General features: G+C 50.9%; 1 protein-coding gene across 11 annotated transcripts in view; it reads right to left on the reverse strand.

Moving 5' to 3' along the window:
- The window catches only part of APBA2 (amyloid beta precursor protein binding family A member 2), a 220,688-nt gene that overhangs the window by 191,261 nt on the left and 14,205 nt on the right, over positions 1–15,222 (reverse strand). For 2 of the 11 annotated variants that reach the window (XM_074400114.1, XM_074400116.1), the window contains exon 1: positions 8,021–8,209. The exons of the other annotated variants lie outside the window; for them this stretch is intronic. The gene's annotated coding sequence lies outside the window, so the exon portion shown is untranslated. Of the gene's footprint in view, positions 1–8,020; positions 8,210–15,222 lie in introns of those variants that run through there. 11 annotated transcript variants of the gene reach the window in all.

Here is a 15,222-nt window from a genome sequence, read left to right on the forward strand (position 1 = left end):
CTGGGATTACAGGCTTGAGCCACCGACGCAGAACCTCTTATCCAGACCCAGAGGGCTGCCCTGTCGACCACAAGCAGCTCAGGACCAGTGGCTTGGGCAAACCCCAGGGTCCAGCCAAGTCCCGGGCACAGGCCTGCACTCACCGGGCACTGCAGAGAGGATGGAGGTATCACTGCAAATGCGTAAGAGGATATTTTCACCAATGGTAAAGTGGCTTTTTAAATAACATTAAGGCTTTTAAACAGATTTTAGAAATGAAAGGGTTCCCCCTGCATCTGTTGAGAACCGGAGTTTGTTTCTGATACTTGGGAAGGCCCCTTTAGAGTTGATTCAAATAGAAAACACACCATCGCAGCCAGTGCCCTGAGGAAAGGTAGACTTTATGGCTGAACGGGAAGCCTGAGTGCTCCTGGTTTTCAGCATCACATGGAGTGGCTCAACAGCCCATTCATTTTATGAGCCAGCCCAAGGAGAGGCATGGATACCAGGTCATATCTATGATGGGACATAAGCTCTACCCTTCCCAAGCATTGATCCTGAGATTGATCATTCCTGAGCATTGATGTCTGCAAAAATAAATCACTTCGGTGCAGACACCGCACTGACCATCCCGCCAGGGTTCCCGCCTGACTCCATCCACATCCTGGTCAACATTTCCGGCCAACAGGGCAGGCCACAGACAGCTGCTCTGCCTTGCTCCTGCTGAAAGCCAATAGCAAAACAACTCAGCCCTGAATACAAAAGCCACATGGGCCCTCGAGGTGGTACTGTGGAATCCCCTTTGCCCCCAATTCCTTGCACTGTGACTGGCCTGGAACTTGCCCTGGGAGATGAGCCGGCGTGGCCCAGGCTTGGGGGCAGAGCTGTGAAGCATGCTTCAGCTATGCATGTTCCATTAAACAGAGGAAAATCAGCTATTGTGAGAAGAGTCACACGAAAGTACTTAAAAGCTGTCACAGTCCACTTATTCGAAATAAAACCCATCCCATTAGAAACACTGTCAGTGCATCCTGTTACCAGAGCTCTGCTCTCCACAAAATGCTGACAGCTGGAAGATAAGACTTTAAAACTGAAAATCAACAAGCCATTCCCCAGTGATACCCAGGAAATGAGGCAGACAGGGACAGATACTAAACCCACCCACACAAAGAGCTGCCCTACACCCAAGCCAAGAATCCTAAAAGTTACTGTACAAATTGCTTGTTTTTTTTGTTTGTTTTTTTTTTTTCTTGAGACGGATTTTCACTCTTGTTGCTCAGGCTGGAGTGCAGTGACACAATCTCAGCTCACCGCAACCTTCACCTCCCAGTTCAAGTGATTCTCCTGCCTCAGCCTCCCAAGTAGCTGGGATTACAGGCATGCACCATGCCCAGCTAATTTTGTATTTTTAGTAGAGACGGAGTTTCTCCATGTTGGTCAGTCTGGTCTCGAACTCCCAACTTCAGGTGATCCACTTGCCTCGGCTTCCCGAAGTGCTGAGATTACAGGCGTTGAGCCACTGCACCCGGCCAATTGCTTGCTTTCAAGCAATACATAATGATGCAATTAAGTCCTTAATAAGGCTGCACGGGTTGAGGCACTGGACTTCTAATGATGCCATCTCAGTTCAGGGGCCCACAACAAAGCTAACCCCACTGAGATGAAAAGCCACCTACCCCTTTTTCATCACTTCCAATACACATTTCTGAACCCAGCCCAAACTGGAAGGAAGCAAGCAACTGAATCTGAACTCATGCCCAGCTAAACCGGGAAACACGCCCTCCTTTGATAATGGAGGCCCACCAACTCCTGGGTGTCAGACGTCACATACCCTCTACTCACACCCAGGGCTGGAGCCCCTCAGGAAAGTTGGGTATCCCTGAGAAACACCCAGCAACATGCAGAACCACAGGAACAGGGAAGGCAAGATTCCAGGCAAATGCTCCCAGGAGACAGTCAAAAGATTTCAGAGCTGGAGACAGCTTAGGACACCCCAATCCTCAGACTGTAGCTTAGGACACCCCAACCCTCAGACTGTAGCTTAGCACACCCCAATCCTCAGACTGTAGCTTAGGACACCCCGATCTCAGACTATAGCTTAGGACACCCCAATCCTAAGACTGCAGACAGCGGGTAGACACTACTGAGCTGGCGACAGCCCCAAAAATGGTCAGGCTGACTGGGACGAGGGAATCCCGTCTTGATGACCTGTCCAATGCTCTGTAACATCACTCCCCCTGCCTCCTGTAGCTGTGTTCGATTTACATGGAATTAACGTCATGTAAAAAAAATATTCATGGTTCATTTGCAAACAGGCGGCTCTGAGTAGCACATTCAGAGGCTGCCAACTTTGGGAGGCAGAGGAGTTCGAGACCAGTCTGGGCAATGCGGTACAACCCCATCTCTAGGAGCAATTTTAAAAATTAGTTGGGCGTGGAGGCACGTGCCTGTGATCCCAGCTACTTGGGAGGCTGAGGTGGGAGGATCACTTGAGCCCAAGTTGTCCAAGGCTGCAGTGAGCCGAGATCCTATCACTGCACTCTAGTCTGGACGACAGAGCGAGATCGTGTCAACAAGAAAAGAAAATGAAAAGAGCAAAGAGCAAAGAGGCCGCCAAGTTCATCCAGCACACACTTCTTTAATCCTGCAGTCAATTTTGTTTTTACAGCCAATTCCCAAACTGACTCATAAAAATACCATCTTGGAAGCATGGGACTGATTTCCTGCTGAGAGGCTCTACCGCTGGATGGTTAGGCTCACCGGCCCTGGTGGCAGAAGGGGGTTGGAATCTCCCCTCTGCCATGCCTGGCATTTAGCCTTGCCCTTTGATGTGTGTTTTCTCTCTCTCTCTCTCTGTCTCTCTCTATCTCTATTTCCCTCCCTCCCTCCCTCCCTCCCTCCTCTCTCTCTCCCTCTCCCTCCTCTCTCCCTCTCCCTCCTCTCTCTCTCCCTCCTCTCTCTCTCTCCCTCCCTCCCTCCCCTCTCTCTGTCCCTCCTCTCTCTCTCCCCCTCCCTCCCTCCTCTCTCTCTCCCTCCTCTCTCTCTCCTTCTCCCTCCTCTCTCCCTCTCCCTCCTCTCTCTCTCCCTCCTCTCTCTCTCTCCCTCCCTCCCTCCTCTCTCTCCCTCCTCTCTCCCTCTCCCTCCTCTCTCTCTCCCTCCTCTCTCTCTCTCCCTCCCTCCCTCCTCTCTCTCTCCCTCCTTTCTCTCTCTCCCTCCTCTCTCTCTCTCCCTCCTTTCTCTCTCTCTCCCTCCCTCCTCTCTCTCTCCCTCCCTCCTTTCTCTCTCCCTCCCTCCTCTCTCTCTCCCTCCTCTCTCTCTCCCTCCTCTCTCTCTCTCCCTCCTCTCTCTCTCTCCCTCCTCTCTCCCTCTCCCTCTCTCTTTCTCTGTCTTTCTCCATCTCTTGCCAATTCTGCAGATATTCTACAGGCCTCCCATGTCCCAGGAGCCAGCTCTGCCCACAGTGCTCTTCCCGTTCCCGCTCCCGGCCAGCTCTCCTGCCAACGTCTCTAGGAGCCACAGGGAAGAGTGGGTTCTCTTGCTAGCCGCTCTTCTACTAGGTTGTAAGATGCTGGTCAAGCTCCTCCTCCACAGGCTCTGAAGACAGCACAGACAACTGTTCCACCTCTGCCACTTCCACTGAGGAGACAAACTGGGCCTGAATGAAGCCACTAATGGGGCATCTGGGGACACAATCGGCCCGGCAGATGGGATGGCAACAAACTAACACCTTACTTAGGCCTCGAACCCACGCCTCCAGTCAGGCTCCCTCTCCTTGCCATCAGACTCCAGACCTCCTAGGCCTCCATCAACCTTCCCCTCCCTGAGGGCTGACTACTTCCCATGTCCCCAGCCCCAGCCTACCACCAAAGGACAGCATGGGGCCACATGATGTCACCCTATAGATCCAGGCTCTGTTGGAAGAGGCTGAATTCCAGGCAACACCTACCCAACAGTGCCAAGGCCCCAAGCATCAGTACCTTTATGCAAAAGGCACTAGGCTGGCTGGTTACCTCATAACATGAGAAAATGACGCCCATCACCACAAACACACCATTAGCTGGTATTGACAGCTATCATACCCTGAACAAAGACTCTATAAGAAAATGATGAAAAATACTAAAAAGTCCATGCTGTGCAAAATAACAGAATCTAACCTGGCAGTCGTCACTCCCTACCCCTTGTCAGAAGGAAGCACCAATAACTCACAGCAACCGGCAGCCCCTGCTGAGTGGACACTCCAAGGTCAAGGCTAGAACATAAATAAGAAGAAACAATTGAGGGTGACCCACGGTCCCCTCAGCCACTGATCCACCTATGCTGGCCCTATCACCTACAGAGGGAAGCTTAAAGAACTCCTTCCTCCTCCCATCCCCCACCACCTGCCTGTGCACCCCACGGGCCACCACTACAGCCTGGGGGCCTCTACCAGTTTGGGGAAAGGAACAGAGGCTACCACCAGGGGCTGTGAGCCTGCTAGGATGGGTCCCAGACATCGCCACAAGCATAGCCACCAACATCCCCTGAGGAGACACAGGGCCCAAAAAGGAGGCCCTGAGACCTTGCCTGAGGGCGGAGCAGCAGAGCAGGCCACATCCTCTAAGGCCCATGGGTGAGCCCCCACGGGACAGTCCCCGCTGGACCACTGCCCTTGCCTGGAGAACCCACTCCACAAGACCGCTCTCATCCCGCTTGCCTCGGCCATACAGGGAAAAAAGAAATTCACTTCCACTGGCCACCAGCTTGCTTCCACTCTGGGGCACAGCAGCTGCCCTGGGGACTGCTAAGCAGCAGAGACCCCCAGTTTAAAAGCCAACGCACTGACCATGAAACGAAAAGGCCCTCCTGAGGACCTGCAGAGTGGGCTAACATCAAAGCCTCCCTCTACAATGAACTCCATAACAAAAGCCATAAATACGAGAAATGAGTCGGGAGCAGTAGCTCCTGCCTGGAATCCCAGCATTCTGGGAGGCTGAGGTGGGCAGATCACCTGAGGTCAGGAGTTCAAGACCAGCCTGGCCCCATCTCTACTAAAAATACAAAAATCAGCTGGGCATGGTGGCGCATGCATGTAATCCCAGCTACTTGGGAGGCTGAGGCAGGAGAATCACTTGAACCCAGGAGGCAGAGGTTGCAGTGAGCCAAGATTGCGTCACTGAACTGCAGCCTGGGCAACAAGAACAAAACTGTCTCAAAAAAAAAAAAAAACAGAAATAAAAGGTCAACATTGGCAAGTGATTCTCCAATCAGAAAATCCAAGAGGAAGAACAAGCAAACCATTTACATCAACAGAGAGACTGAAGCAAGCTGGGCAGGCAGTCCAGAAATTCAAAAGGCAGCAGCCTTTCTACGGACCAGCCATAATCGCCAGCTAGGAAACCAGACAAGAGGAGGGGATAATCCCAGTGACAAGAGCAACAGAGATGAGAAATGCACAAACACACATGAATACGGCACCAGCGAAGGAGGTGAAGGGCCTTCTAAATAAATCAAAATCCAGATGAGAAGAAAATACGAAAGATGTCTCCTCTCCCCACCCCCGGCCCCCAACATAAAACCCACAGAGCAACCTTCATCAAAATCCCAGATTATGGGACAGATTCGGTTTATTCTAAGGTTTATCTAGTAGCTAGGTGGGATGGCTCATGCCTATAACCCCAGAACTTTGGGAGGCTGAGGCAAGAGGATCACTTAAACTTGGGAGTTCAAGAAAAAAACATGGAAAAAACCATCTCTCCAAAAATAAACACAAAAATTAGCTGGGTGTGGTTGTCTCTGCCACTTGGGAGGCTAAGGAGGGAGGATGGCTTGAGCTCAGGAGGTCAAGGCTACAGTAAGCCATGTTCAGACCACTGCATTCCCGGCATAGGTGACAAAGCAAGACCCTGTCCCATAAAATAAATAAAATGAAGTTTATCTGGTCAAAGGAATACAGAAGAAAGGCTGGGGTTGAAACAGAAAAAGAGGAGGAATAAAGAGATAATGGCCCTTTTAGATAACTGGGTCTTACCAAAAGCCACAGTAGCTTACACAGTAGATAGTGGCATGAGAATAAACCAGTGAATTAGAATGCAGAATCCAGAAACACAGCCGAGACACTCAGAACACAGCAGCAATTTGACCCATGACAAACCTGCCAGAACAGAGAGGTCTGAGTGGCCGACTGGGAAGTTACGCCGGAAAACTGAACGCTCCCATTAAAAAAACTCTACATCCCAACTCACTAAAATACATTTTAGATTGAATAAGACTTGTGAATGTAAAAAAATCTGGACTATCGAGTATTATTAGCAGAACGTGCAGGAGGGTGCTTCCATTCATTAGGGTAGAGAAACCCTTTCTCTAAGTAAGATACAACATTTGGGGTAATTAAAGCAAGATTGATAGATTTAACAACGTAAAAATTCCAAGTTTTTGCATTGCCAAAGACGTCTTTAAACAAAATCCAAGGATAAACGGCATCTTCGAGACAGCATCTGCAATGTATACAGCAAATGCGGAAGAACTCTGTGTACCATGAACACCTATAAATCAACAAGGAAAACCTTCACAGGCCAAGAGAAGAACAGGCAAGGGTAAAGAAGAAAATTAGAAGGAGAAATTCGAATTACTATTAAGGACACAAGAAGCAGCTTGTCATTCACAATTTTTACAAATACAAAAGGAAATAAGCTACTACTTTATACCCACATGACTGAATAAAACCACAAAGACTGGTCACGTCCAGAGAGTGTCAATGTCCAGAGAGTGTTGGTGGGGACGGAGCTACCCCACACACCAGCATCACTTAAAATGACCACCACCTGTCCAGAGAGCAACTTGGAAATATCCACTGATACTCCGAATGCCCAAACCATTCAGCCCAGCAAGTCCGCTTCTAGGAACCTATGTATGAAAACAATCCCACACAGACTCAAGGGTTTCATGCTTGAGACTCCACATGTCAGCATTCTCCGTGAGTGTGAAAATGGCAAAAACCCAAAAGTTCAAGAAGTAAACAGTCACATATTGTGCAAGTGTCAGAATGCTGCTGCTTCTGGCTTCAACCAAGTCCTTCCAAAGGACATGAACTCATTATTTTTCATGGCTGTATAGTATTCCATGGTGTGTATGTGCCACATTATCTTTATCCAGTCTATCATACGTCCTGCACATGTAACCCAGAATTTAAAAGTAAAACAAACAAAAAAATGCTGCTTGCATGACGGACAAAGGACCATGTCTAAGACACTCGGCTGGGAGAGTGGGTAGATCTGCAAATCGTATTTACGACAGGATCCCATGTTGTTGAAAATACTTCTCAAATATGTATGTATTTGTATAAAAGACAAGAAAATATTTCCACAGACAGAAAAGAAAATGGGAGGAATCTCCACCCCAAACTGTGAACAATGATTCTCTTTGTGGGCACTGAATGGGGCAGTGGAGAAGCTGGGGGGAAGCTTTCCTTTACTATTCTACATGATGCATTTCTTAAAGTTTGAATCTTAATTATCATTAGTACATTTTTACTTCATAATCAGAAAAAAAATATTTAAAGGCTCTCAAGACCTAGCATGTTGGATGCCAGCCCCCACTGATGGAGCCAGGGTCCTTCTCAACCCCAAATGCCACTGCCAGAAAAATGGCTCTTTTCTCCTCCGAGATACAAGAGAATTGCTAGAAGACAGGGTTTTTAAAACAGATATGAAGCCAGGGACAGTGGCATGTACCTGTAGTCCCAGCTACTCAGGAGACTGAGGCGGAAGGATTGCCTGAGCCCAGGAGTTCAAGTCCAGCCAAGAGACAACATACCAAAACCTCCAGTTCGAAAAAAAACAAAACAAAAACTAGAGATGTCAGATATATCTGTTTTAACGATCAGCTCTGGTGGGGAGTGCTGCCCCTCAGACCTTGACCTTCCCAGGCAGCCTCTAGTTATTAAGACTTCCCAGAATTGGAGAACAAAACAAAACAGACAAGCACTTTAAAATTCATCAGAAGTTCCCAAGGAATTTGCTTCCCCACATAGAAAACAATTGAGTCCATTTTTCCAAAAACTTACTTCAAAGTCCAATTTTGGGGAATTGATGTAGATGGTTTTATTTTAACTTCTTCAGCCAGAGGAAATCTAAAAATTCTTCCTTCCAGCTCAACAGCTCAACTGCTTCTGCAAAAGGAGGACAAAGATCCTCCTGGGGCCACAGAATTCGACAGCTTTTCCTTGGATTCCTGGGGCAACCAAGAGCTCCAGGACACCAGGCCAAGCTTCAAAAGGCAGCCTGCCAGCCATCGGACTCCCAGGCACCCAAGCAGTCCCGGACGGTTGAGGAACCGGGGGAGGGCTTGGTTTCAATCCGTTTACCGAATCACCAGCAAAATAAGACATGTTTAAGAGAAACAGCTGCACACCAGCCAGGGCTCTGGTTCCCCCGCCCATCAGGTCAGTGGTCCAGCCCCTCCGTGTGCTGGCGAGGGGGACGATCGAAAGAGGCCTCTCTCCCTGGAATAACTGTCTCACACCAGCCCCACTCCCACTGCCTCGTGTGTCACGGGAAGTCTCTGAAATCCTCCACAGGCTTCCCCACACGTTCCTGATTTCCTCTCAAATACCACCAGCCAGCCCTAGAAGCTGGGTCACAGGGACGGTGCAAGCTGCAGACACGGAGCAAGGCTGCAGTGCTGTTTGCTGGACACAGGGGTTTTGCATGTTGCAGACACCAAAGGAGGCCCCCGACACTGTTTGCTGGACGCTGCTCAATGGTGTTCCATCCAACGGGTGTGGGGAGGGAGGGAAGAGGGAAAAGGAAGGAAACCCCTCCCTCTCACTGTCCGTGGGCAATAAAACCTTTCTGGATGTCAATCAAAAGCTTTAACATTTTGCCTGGCAAGTCTAACTCCTATAAATTTATCATAAAGAAGGGATCATGAATATCTGCCAATAAAAAAACAAACAAAAAAAAAACCCAACTACAAGGATATTTATTACAGCATTCATTCACAGCAGAAAAACATTCTAAACAACTTCAGTGTCCAACCCTGGGGTCTAGCTCCAGAAAGGGTAAACTCGTGGGGCTGGATGAAGGAGGAACCGTCGACGATTGTGGAAAGAGCTCCTCACATACTGTCCAGGAGAAGGCGCACTGGCAGCTTGGGTGCCAGGCACAGGGAGGAATCGTTGGCCCCTGGTGGGCTGAGTCAGGTATCTCAAAGCTTCCTCCTTTTGCTTTCTGCTACTGCTATTTTCCAATACAATGAATGAATTCATATGTAATAACTAAAAATAATGTTTTTTAAATAAAAGTGTCCTCTCTTGCCAAAAATCGCGGTAATGCTAAACTGCTGAGTTGAGGCATATGAAGCCGCCTAGATTGGACCACTTTTTGACATACAGAAATAACAGTTTCATATGGTTCAACCTAATTTTGTCACAAAATCCGGATGAGTGGTAGGACCCATAGGAATCATTTCCTCTCACTTGTCCTTGTTCCTCCTCAGGGACAAGTGAGGAGGCTGTGACTTGCCCAGGGCCCTGGCAGCGTAGCTCTTCCCCCTTCCAGAAATGTCCTTCCCACCACCGGCCCACCACACAGCATTGCCTGCCCCTCACCCAGCGCCTCCCCTGTGCCGGGTCCCAGCTCTGTCATGACTCACATCATCGTGCAAAGTGGATGTCACTGCCAGAGAGCAGCCGGACCGCAGGGAGCTGGTGGGGTCCGAGGAAGGCCCGTCTGACTCTCCACTAAACCACAGCTGTCCCTGCTGACTCCACGCGAGCAGGAGTCCACGCCCACTTACAGGACAGCAGCTATGCCCTCCCTGGGCACTCTTTTTCATGTCATGCTGGGCCTCCACCACAAATACAAGAGCTGCTGCTTATGTAAGTTGAAGCTGAATTCACCATTTCAGTGGCCAGAGCTGTTTTTCTGTGTCCCCAGCAGGCCACCCTTTCTGTGGAACAAAGTGGATCGACCAGCTACTCAGCCATGCCGTGGCCATAAATCCCTGGATGTCAGCCCAGTTCACGCAGACATCAGCTCTCTTCTGCCTCCTCACGGGATGGCCAACTGCACGTACAACAGTTGTGGTCACTGCTGTCTATCGTGATCAGTGTGACTCCCCCAAAAAAGCATGGCCTCTGTCACTAACTCTAAGTGAGCCCAGAGGCCGAACAGGGGCTGGAGCATCACTGGACATATTCTTCTTTTCTAGTGAACATAAGAGAAAGGCAAAGGCCAGGCATCCTCGGACCCATGGAGCCCAGCCCCAGAAAGTGACCTGGGCCACGGGACGTCAGCAAGCCAGGCTGATGTTTTGTTTTCTAAATCTTCCATGCTCAAGTCACCGGGCTTCTCTCTCTCCCAGGGATGGCCCCAGCATCCAGGCAGGCTGCACCTGAGAAACTGGTCATTTTCAAGCACCCAGAAACTTGGGGCACTAAAACATACCTATTCTAAACACTAACCTGAGCTTGTCCCCCAGTTTTCATGGGGACCGTAAAGAGGGACCAACGAGGGTGACAGCTGAGGGTCCTGAGACAGATGGGGGAAGAGTGAGGCTCAGAGCCAACGTCCCAGCACCAAGGACAGGGTGGGCGGACGCAATCTGCCCTCCAAGGATTCTCAATAGCCTTCATCTTTCCAACAGTTCTAGACTTAAAGAATAACCCACCCAGCAGACTCCACAGTTCTCAGACAACCTACAGCCACCTTCCACGATTATCCTCATCGGCACACATTAGTACACTACATTAATCACAATGAATAAATCTCCATCCACTATTTTTAAGGAACGTCCGTACTTCACTGGGATTTCCAGTTTCTCCCTACCGCCCTCTTTCGGCTCCAGGACACCCTGCAGGGCAGCACACCACATTGGGCTGCAGTAGCTCCTCAGGCTCCTGTTGGCTGTCACAGCGTCTCGGACTCTACTTAGTTTTGATGGGCTTGAGGGTTGTTTTTTTTTGTTTTGTTTTGTTTTTTTTGAGACAGAGTTTCGCTCTTGTTACCCAGGCTGGAGTGCAATGGCGCGATCTCAGCTCACCGCAACCTCCGCCTCCTGGGTTCAGGCAATTCTCCTGCCTCAGCCTCCTGAGTAGCTGGGATTACAGGCACGCGTCACCATGCCCAGCTAATTTTTTTGTATTTTTAGTAGAGACGGGGTTTCACCATGTTGACCAGGATGGTCTCGATCTCTTGACCTCGTGATCCACCCGCCTCGGCCTCCCAAAGTGCTGGGATTACAGGCTTGAGCCACCGTGCCCGGCCGGGCTTGAGGGTTTAAAGAGCATTGGTGAGGTATTTTGTAGAATGCCCCTCAACTGGAATCTGTCTGGAGTTTTCTTTTCTTTTTTTTTTTTTTTTTTTGAGACAGAGTCTTAATCTGTCACCAGGCGCCAAACTGGAGTGCAGTGGCACAATCTGGGCTCACTGCAACCTCCACCTCCCGGGTTCAAGCAATTCTCCTGCCTCAGCCTCCTGAGTAGCTGGGACTATAGGCGCACCCCACCATGCCCAGCTAATTTTTGTATTTTTACTAGAGACGGGGTTTCACCATGTTGACCAGGATGGTCTCAATCTCTTGACCTCGATATCCACCCGCCTCGGCCTCCCAAAGTGATGGGATCACAGGTGTGAGCCACCTCACCTGGCCGAGTTTTCTTCATAATTTCATGGAGGTAATAGATTTGCGGGGGCATCGGTACAGAGGGAAAGTGCCCTCCTCCCTCGACGGCACCCAGGGCACATGCCATCCACATGACTTGCTGTTGGCACCAACCGTGGCCCCCAAGCTGACGCAGTGAATGTTGGGTTTCTGCCTCCCCTTTCTGCACTGGGCTCCATGGACAGAGGTCACTGTGTGCAGCCCACCTGAGAGGTGAGGATGGAAGGGCACCCCCTGTTACCCTTGGGATCTTACCAGCCCCCCTCTGTGATGTCCATTTCATTCAGGCCTGAATCTTCCCTCCTGTTGTCATACCTTGCTGGAGCCCCAACTGGCCCTTTATCTTTATCTTCCCCTCCCCCATCCCAGGCCCCCAACACACACACACACACACACACACACACACACACACACACAGACACACACACACACAAAAGCTCCCCGAGGGCAAGGTCCAGGCTTCCCCGTGCTGGTGTATGTACTTGCCAGAATCCGGCATGATGCTTTCGGCACTGCAGACACTGGAACGCTCACTCCCGAGCCATCCCCATCTCTGCATGGTGGCCAGGAAGCAGTCCTCGGGCCAACGTGGGCAGGGAGAGTCTCTGGCCACAGTCCGGCTCCCAAAGGGGCGTGGCCAGGGCACAGGGAGATGAGAAGGGGCGGAATCCAGGACCACTCAACCCTCCCCCAGGTGCAATAAACAAAGCACCACCCCCCATCCAAGAACACGGGAAATGTAGCTGGCAAGTGTCCCGGGCACAGAGAAGTCGTGCGTCTGTGCTTCTGAGCCACACACACCACCACATACAGAAAACCCACCCCAAATCCCAGCTGTGCTGAAGGCAAGGGCAGGCCCATAGGAAGAGGGGCTCTCCATTGGGCAAATGCCGGCCAGGAGACCTCGGAGAGAGCCTGGCCCAGGCCACATGGCCCATTGTCCCAGGCTGGCTTCCACTGGGTCTAAGAGGGTGGGGCCTGGTAGGGTAGGGTGGGGCTCAGACAACCCGAGATTGTGGGGGCAGTAACACCAGGCCCACCCCTCGGATACCCTTTCAGATCCTCAGGCCACAGTGATGGCTGATGAAGCCACTGTACAGCCCAAGCACTGGGACAGAGCCAAGTGTGCCTGCAATAGGGCTGGAGACTCTGAGGTCACAGAGTGGCCACATCACGTGACACCAGCTTACTTTACACACATCCCTGGGAATGACCACTGGAGCAATGTTATGCTTGGTACTCTAGCCTCTCTAGCATGGGACAGAGGTGTGGAGCTGTTGAAACCATTTGACCACTTCCCTGGAGCAGGTACCCAGTTCCAGGCTGCCAGGTGCTGGAATCCAGGGGTCAGCCCCAGCCAGGAGCAGGGCAGTGGGCCTCATACATGTGGACAAGTATAAGTTGTAAATATACAATTTACAATACATATTACAAAGAGGCACTGGGTGGAGGGGGTGAGTGTTCAAACAAGTGAGTGCCTGCCTCTCTGCCAGGCAGCTCCAGGACAGAGACACATGAGATGTCCCTGCAGGGTGAAGAGGCTGCAGATGGGGCAGGACATCCTGGCAGGGAAATAGGACACACAGGGGCACCGCCCAGGCTAAAGACCTCAAAACACCAGGAAGCAGCCCCCAACAGCTCATCCTCACAATTTGTAGAAGCAGCCGCAGCAACAAAGGGCACAGCAAAATCATCACATTTACAAATGTCACCAAACACACTGCAGTAGTAAAATGCCAAGGGGACAAGAAGTCTGTCAGGACAGCTCTCTTGGCTGGAAAGAAGATGACAAAGCCACAGGGAGGCTTCAGTTTGAGCAATGACAATGTGTCACCAAGCATAAAGTGACCTGAGTGGTCAGGGCAGCAGATGGTGGCCTCTGTCACGAAGGACCCTCAGAGCCCCTGAGACGGCACAGGAGACCTTCCGTGAAGATCCACCCAATGCTGCTGTCACCACGACGCTGTACATGGTGCCCAGCATTAGTGATTTGCACTGGAGCGAACAGCAGCTGTCACTCTTTGACACATAGCGCCACACTGCCAGGCTGTTCAGGTCTGATGAGCTGGAAGAAGCCTGGGTCCAGTCAGGAGAGGCAGGGAAGAAGGGCTGTAAGATCTCCCGGGCACAGGGTCAAGGTCTGGTGCAAACGCAGGCTCTTATTCTGCAGCCCATGACCATGGCCCAGTTCTCCTGTCTGGGGTTCCGATTCCTCACCTAGAAAGGAACTGACACAACACTGAGGTCCTCGCTCGGGGGGGGGTCCCTCGCCTCCTGCTCTCAGGCCCTCCACCCCTGCCCTGCCTCCTCCTCGGCCCCCCTGACACGCTCTCCCATGCTTCACACTACTGCATCGCAAACCATCGCGGGGGAACGTCTGGTTTTCTCCTAGTATATCACAGACCTCTACTTTTGCAAAAGAAAATAAAACTGAATTACTACCTAAACGAAAGTTTTTAAAAAGACAGTCCCCACTTTATGATCAGACCCAACACACAGAGGCGCCCCCGAAGGTCTGGAAATGCTCATTCTGCATGTCTACACCCTTTGCCTTGTGAACCGGAAACAGCCCGCAGATAGCACAGTTGCAGGAATGCCGTGACCAGGCCTGCACGCGTGTCCAGCCCCAAGTATCCCAGGGCCTCTGCGGGAGGCCGAGGAGGAAGTGAGCTCACAGGCACAGATGAGCTGTGCAGAGCAGGGCCGAGCACACACGAGGCCCTGAGCACGCAAAAGTCTCCAACCGGCTGCAACGCAAAACAGCTTCCACGAAGCCTTAGGAGAATCCAGGCCACGGCTGTGCTCACTCAAGCACACTGTGGCTCCTGAAGCTAGGGGTTACAAGGTCAACAGTCACCGGAGAGTCCCTCTCCTCTGAAGTCAGCAACATGGCCCCATCCTGGTGGGCTCACAGCCAGACCAAGGGCTCTGGGCGCAACTGGGAAGGGCCGAAGCGGAGTCCACAGGAATGAGAAGGAGTTCAGAGGTGGAAGAAGCAGGGAAGGCAGGCCAGGGAGGCATGGGCAAGGGAGAGGAGGCGCCTCTGGAGACCTGGGGGGTTGGGTCCCTGCCTGGGGAGACAGGTGGCCAGGTGATGCCACAGAACCTCCACCCACGACTTCTGGGCTACAAGGACATGCGGCTCCCCAGAGGGGTTCTCCACACGCAGCATCTCCCCGACCGCTCTTCTTAAAGCTCTTTGGTTTCCCACTCAACTGCAGCCAATCCCATTTGATGCTTAAACAGTTGGGTTACTTGTGTCTGGTTGTCTTTAAAAGCACAGCTTCTTTGACATGCAGAAATAAAAATACACTTCCTGCAGATAACTTACGCATACCAATCAAATCTACACAGGTCTTAGCATCCTACCTGGGTTTACATACCCTGATCTCACTTAGAAAACACAGTGAGCATCTAAACATTCAGAAGCGTTTGTTGTAATGGCAAAATTTAATTATCTCACATAATCGAGTGTAATCTCAATTTGGATAGTATTGTTCCAGCAGTAAAAGAAGCCATGACTCACTCCATTCAGATTTCACCTTGAAAACTCCGGGATGATGAACTGCCCTGTTGTTATACTTTATCTTGAAATATACATAA

Source organism: Saimiri boliviensis, chromosome 5 (assembly GCF_048565385.1).
Source record: "Saimiri boliviensis isolate mSaiBol1 chromosome 5, mSaiBol1.pri, whole genome shotgun sequence".
NCBI lineage: Eukaryota > Metazoa > Chordata > Mammalia > Primates > Cebidae > Saimiri > Saimiri boliviensis.